Consider the following 7,081-nt stretch of genomic DNA (forward strand, 5'->3'; position numbering starts at 1 on the left):
GCCATGGGTACAGAAAGGAAAGAAGGAGAGAGAGAGAAGGGGAAGGGAGATGAGTGGAGAAGCAGATAATCACTTCTCCTGTATGTCCTGACTGGGAATTGAACACAGACTTCTACACTCCAGGCCAATGCTCTACCTCTGAGCCACTCAGCCAGGGCCAAATTTAGTACTTAAAAAAAGAAAATTCTAGGATAGGTAAGATCTTTCTACAATTTGTTAATATAATTATTTTATATTTAAATCTAATATTATATATTCTTCACATTGTTTTAAATAATCATTGTCTATTCTATTCTATTATTTGCTTTCAAGAAAATAAAATTTGAGTTTAGTGAACCAGAACATGAGCAAGATGAGGAATAATCCTGGATATGTGGTTGTGTGTTAGTGTGTGTGTGTGTGTACACAAGAAAGAGAGAAAGAGACTGAAAAAGAGATAATATGTACACAAGCATGTTCAGGAATAGATTCAGCAGGCAGAAAACTATGACAGCTCATTTGAATAGTCAATACGGTACAAAATTAAAATACTAATATTTTTAAATTTATATATTAAATATTTTAACTTTTATCATTTCTAAAATTTTAATCTTCACCATAACTCAATGACACGAGAAGTGTTATTAACTATGCTTTACCAAAGAGTACACTGAAACTGAGAGATTAAGCATTTACCCTCTTGGAACAAGTCTTAGTTCTGTTGGGCAATGTGTCAGATTAAAATGCAAAAAGGACACTTTTTTCAGAGAAAGACAGGTCTTTGTGACTACTGTGACCAACAGAGTGTGGTGAAGTGATGCTACACTTCAGTAGTTCTTGACCTAACCTTTGGAGGATTGTCAATTTCCACTGTTTTCTCACAGAGCCCTAAGTTGTCACATTAGAAGCTTGAGCATCTTGAGGCTACCATGCTGTGTGTAGTCTAAGGTGGGCAAGGGGAGAAGCCTCAAGACAAAGACACAGAGAGAAACAGAGAGAGAGAGAAATATCTGGTCAGACTTCAGCAGTTTCAGCTCCTTGTTGTAAGCAGAGACATCATGGGAAGAGATGAGTCCTCTTTTTTTCAGTACTTTTAATGCATATAATGTGAGATGTAATAATAAATTGCTGGTTTACATATGAAGTCTGTTAAGCAGCAGTAACTAAATAATATGTTCATTTCTTTCTCTCACATTTATGCTTCGAGAGACATATATCCAGTGCGTATTTACATGGCAATTTCCATTTCTGAAACATATTTAACAAAATTTATGTAGTTATCATCATATGTAAAGTGCTATTAACTGTCACAAATAAAAGTGTAAAATGAGAAAATTAGCATCAATGTCAATATAATTTTATATCTTAATTCAAATATCTATTTTAATAATTAGTATTCTTAGTTTTCTAACAAATAAGCATTGATCTTTTTAGTTTCTGATTAATAACCAATATTTAAATTTTATTTTATCTTTTATTACAACAATTAATCTTACTTTTATCCACATTAGCTATAGTATGCCTATAAGTGCTTCTTATTCCAAAACAGTATTTATTTCCTTAGTAACTTTAATGACTACTTTGATAGGTATAATATTTTTGGTTGCAATCTTTCTTTTTTTTTAAATAAAACTACATTTCAGTATTAGCATCAACTGGTATTTATTGTAGAGGGAAGCACTTGCTATGCATCTGATTTTTATTCCTTCCTTAAGTATTTTTTATATTTCTTACCTTGAATATATTTACTGTGGTGATTTTTTAGAGACAAAAGAATAGATAAAGATATAGCTATCTTGAAATACAGTAAGGCCATTTCATTTTCCCATTTAATTTTCCAAGACTATACTTTCAGGGATCATTTCTATAGTTTGTTAATTTTTCACAATACATCAAATTATTATTTGACTATTTTGTCTTTCCTCTATTCCAACTATCTTAGTTTAAGAATATTATCATATGAATATAAATTGGTATCTTCAATGCATCTACCACATTCCTTTTCTTTTTCTCACCATTCTCAACTATTCACTAACATTTTCTAAATTCTGGGGTCAGGAGAATTTCTTTCATTTACTTTCTTATTTGTCCCTTTAATTTTCTGCAGCATAAAAACCATTGATCACTGCATATTGCAGTTCCCAATTCAGCTTGTGAATCTTTCATCTCAACAAAACTTTCTTCACAGCTCCATAAAAAAACCTTCAATCTCTTGAGAAAGTGAATTCAAATTTGTCTAAAATTTAACCCTATTTCTTGGAACAACACCATTAATTTATAGTTCTGATATATACTATTTTCTCTTAACTCACACTTAAAAAATAAAGTCAACACTAGTGTTGACTAATAATGTTGATAGCAAATAGGAGTTGAGATTGGTTTTATCTAAGACTGATGTAAGCCTAAGTCAATTCTCTCAGAACAAAGAAAGTAAAAAAGACAATTTTAGAAACACCTTTGAGATTGTTACCATGTTACAAAAGAGCTCCTATGTACTAGAGATAGTGGGGAAGGGAGGGAAGGAGGGAGCTGGGAACAGTCAGTCACAGCAGGTAGTTAGCCCTTCTTCCTAAGTGTGTCTTTTTAGTGCTTGGAGTGGCAGCCAGCAGTCAGCCTCAGTGCCGTCCCTGGTGTTTGCCTGGAATATCTGGCTTCCTTAGAGCAATGCTAGCATCTCCCCTGATTTTGCTCATTAGAGCTTTCTGTTCCAAGAGGAATCCAAGTATAAGCCAAGAATAAACCTTGCCAAATGCACTCTTCATTTTTTGGCTTAAAGAAATAAGAATGCTTCCTCAGTGGCCTTGCCAGAGTTGAAAATTCATTCCCAGTTCCCCTATAGTTTATCTTACTGAATACAAATGGCACTCTGCCAGGATCTTATCTGATGTGCTTGCCAGATAACATATGAGTCATAGACTTGTTGTTATTTCAATACGTTTCTTTACATTCTACATTGCAAACAATTACTTGATGCCTCTAATATGGGGAGGGAACAATCTCTAACTTTGTATTGATTTAGGTTTCTCTGTGTTTTTATATATTCCACTTGTCATTTCAATGGAGGAATGGGAGAGTAAGACCAGAGAGCGACTTTTGCCTGCCATGTCGAGAAGAATATGTGTTCTCCATATATTTTTTTTAAATTTGTATTTATTGAATTTAGAGAAAGAGAAAAAAGGTGTGAGAGAGAGATAGAAACATCAATTTTTTGTTCCACTTATTTATGCATACATTGGTTGGTTATTGTATGTGTCCTGCTGATGATTGAACTCACAACTTTGGTGTATCGGAATGACACTCTAAACAAGTGAGCTATCTAGTCAGGGCTGTTCATCATTTTAATTTTTTTTTTTAGATTTTATTTATTCATTATAGAGAGAAGAGAGAGAGAGAGAGAGAAGGGGGAGGAGCAGGAAGCATCAACTCCCATATGCGCCTTGACCAGGCAAGCCCAGGGTTTCGAACCGGCAACCTCAGTGTTTCCAGGTTGACGCTTTATCCACTGCGCCACCACAGGTCAGGCTGTTCATCATTTTAGAAACAAGTATTTTTACCAAAATATTATTTCTTCAGGACTTGATGTTATTTTTTCTTTACAAATTATACAGTACAAAAATAGAAAATTGCTTAAACAATTAGTTCTATTAGAATATACATACTTTTAATGTAAATTAGCAACACATAATTATAGATGTTAAAAATGTTGAAAAGGTATGTTGAATATTAGGTAACTGAATATACTTTTTATTATCGTAATTTTTTATTATTTCAGTGGTCCTATTAAAGTGACAGCCTCAATTAGCCCAAATGATTACTTATAATATGAGGAAAATTTACCACACTTCCTATTTGGCAGAGTGTGTAATAATCAGTACTTATATGGTTTCAAATGACAGAGCTATAATTCAAAGTTTAGGACAGAGAGGGAGGAAGAGTGTGAGAGAGAGATAAAATAAAAGTGAATGACCAAAGAATTATTTTCTTTTAAAAGAGCTGAATGCAGAAGATCAAAGGTGGATTCTTTGTTTATATATCTGTTCTTCTTGCTTTCAGAAGTGGTTTAACCTGGGGCTTAAAGCATCTGATAGATATTGGCAGTCCTTATTATGAACATCAGTACTAATATCAATATTACCATTAGCACATGATTCCATATTACCTAAAAAAGTGTTTTATGGTTTTATTTTTAATTTGTTGTTTTTGCAGTACACAACAGTATAGTTTTATCCAGTTCTAACATGCTGATAGCCAATAATGTATCAGACAATGAGTTGCCCATGAGGAAACACAAAGATTAATAAGAAACTCTTTGTTTCCTTAAATCTATTACTACGTCAGAAAACTTAAAAGGATACTAATAATAAGTAATTAGTGAAGATTACATACATTACAGAAAAATCACACTGAAAAATAACATTAATATTAAAGAGTTCTTCTATTGTTCACATAAAAAGATATTTTTCTTAAAGTTTATGTCCTAAAAAGTTGGCACAACATTTCTCCTTCATTAGATGGAGACTGTCTACAAAATAATTTGTTCTGAGTCCAGTAGTTATAAAAGGGTATAAGTTTATGGAAGGCTAAAGAAATGTTAATGTATAGCTTTAATATTTTAATAGCTCTCCTTTAATAGAGCAATAAATAATAACTGTATCGAATAATAGTTTACATTATGTCAAACTGTTGTCTTTTAATGGATTAAAACTCCCTTCAAATAACCCATGCGCATCCTAGGCCTGTGCTCATAAACCCACTTATTGTCAAGAGCTGAGCTGAAGAGAACTGGTTGATTAAAACACCAAGCCAAAATTAAAGCAATGGTTATGACTTTAACAAACTATGATAGTATAAGCATGAAACCAGAAAGTATTCATATTATCAATGTTCCGTTTTCTCCATAGACCCACACCAGGTGAGCTTGAAGAGCAGGTGGATCAGCACAGGTGTGAAAATCAGCTCATTACCAAGGGAGTCTTGCATAAAAGGCTCCTGCCATTTTGTGAACCCCCAGGAGCTGTGATTGGAAAATACTGAGTATTAAATTAGTGGAGAAATTATCTTCAAGAGACCTCTGCCTCCCATAACAATGTCTGAGCAGCAGATAAGGTAACATACAAATGGAGGCACATTTGCTAACTAAGCTATTTGCTTAACCATAGCTCTTAGCTATGCATAAGAGCATACTAATGAGAGAGGCTTGAGCTTGAATACAATTCTTTTCTGAGACTGCAATGCACTAGCTGTGAACAGAGTCCTGTGGGGAAGGCAGGCTTGCTCCATGAGGCCTGACAGGTCAAGTCTTTGCAAATGACCTAGGTTCAAGACTGAAAACTCACACAGAATTTTGGTTTGCGTCCAGGCTCCTTCCTTATTTCTTTAAGACAGAAAATAATTTTTCTTTGAAAGGTAAAAGAATCTTTATTTTGTCTCAAGATAACTATGTTCTCTAATCAAATAATTAAATATATTTTATTTCTCTAATAGTTTAATTAAAAACCTGTAGTAGGTGATGCCACTGATAACCTTGAGAAACCTTATTTATTTTATTTTTCAATTGCAGTTTATGTTTAATATCATTTTGTATCAGCTTCAGGTTTTCAGATAGTGGTTAGACAAAACCTACTACTCAAAGTATCCACTTGACATCATAAATAGTTACAGATATTGATTGACTTATGACTTATGCAACTTATGACCATTCAATTTTATCAAATACTACCACAATTGCTAGCCACGACTGCTCCAGGTCTGGCAGCGCAAGCATTGCCCAGTTGGGCATACGCAGTGCGGACCAACTTCCAGCAGCACTACCATCTCCGCATGCACCGTTTCAACTGTTATCCCAGACTCGGTAGAGCAATTTGAGTTTTATGTCTTGGATATTTTTCATCAAACCCCTCCCAAGATGTCTACCAAGAGAAATTGTCTTTGCAAATATTAAACCAGTTGTATCCACAAAAACACTTGTTCTTACCTAACTTCTTACCTAATTCGAGTGTGTTGATTTCAAATCTGACATTAGTCTTTCTCTGTAAGTTACAGTTTTTTGCAATTCAAGATTTTAGGTTTCTTCCCAGTGTTATTCATTGGTAGAATAAATTTGGCATACTGAAAATAATTCATGTCAAACCGATGTAAATTAATTTTTTCACATATTTTTAAAGATAAATAATGGTGAAATTTGCTGGCAGATTATTTTAATTCAAATATAAAGCTTATGTTTAAAATTTTAATTTTCTAGAGCAAATATGTTGAAAACATATACCACAGAGTACTTTCTACAGCATTGGGCAAAAGTTGGTTACAAGGTTTGTATGAAAAATGACACAATAGTAAATAATAATAGAATAATAATGTCAATGTTTCACATACAACTGTAAACTTACTTTGTAACTGCCACAAAAGACTGCCATGCTGCTTTCTCCTCCTTATTCATTTTCCTGGAAAATTCTTCATCACATATGAGGGTTTGAATTGAGGTCCATCGAATATAACTGCTTTTATCTTCTGGAAAGACAAGGCAGGAAAAGCAGAAATATGCTGAAAGCATTCACTTTTTCTATTCAAAGCCTGAACAAACTGCTTAATTAAGCCAAGTTTGATGTAAAGTGGGGGGGGGGGGAATGATCCTGTCTCTATTTACTACAGGTTCATTCACAATATTTTGCATCCCTACTTCCTGAACTTCACATTTTGGCCACTCCTTCTGTGTCCAGTGTTTCTCCCGAGCTTGGCTGTCCCACAAACACAGAAAGCAAGGATACTTTATGAAATCTCTCTGTTGTTCTAGCAGGAAATCTACCATTTTAAGATCCACACAAATGATCCAGTTATGCTCCTCATACTTCAGAAACTCGAGGACAATTTTTATGTCATTCTTACTAAGTCATTCAATTCAAATTGGCTAAACTGCTGAGGGGTTAATGACTGCTTGTCATCAGAAGAAGACTATTCAGCTTCTACAATCATTTCCTCATGCATCTTATCAAAATATGCTTGATAACCATGTTCCCTTTCTTTGTCCTTAGAAGAAATAAGACCATTGAAAACTGGATCAGGGAATGTCTCAGAGTGTGGGGTAGGTTGTAATGCTGAAGGAATA

General features: G+C 33.9%; 1 pseudogene; it reads left to right on the forward strand.

Annotated features, from left to right (window-relative positions):
* The first annotated feature begins 1,818 nt into the window (after positions 1-1,818).
* Positions 1,819-1,888, forward strand: LOC136321529 (small nucleolar RNA U3; annotated as a pseudogene).
* The last annotated feature ends 5,193 nt before the right edge of the window (positions 1,889-7,081 follow it).

This window comes from Saccopteryx bilineata, chromosome 1 (genome assembly GCF_036850765.1).
Source record: "Saccopteryx bilineata isolate mSacBil1 chromosome 1, mSacBil1_pri_phased_curated, whole genome shotgun sequence".
In the NCBI taxonomy this organism is placed as follows: domain Eukaryota; kingdom Metazoa; phylum Chordata; class Mammalia; order Chiroptera; family Emballonuridae; genus Saccopteryx; species Saccopteryx bilineata.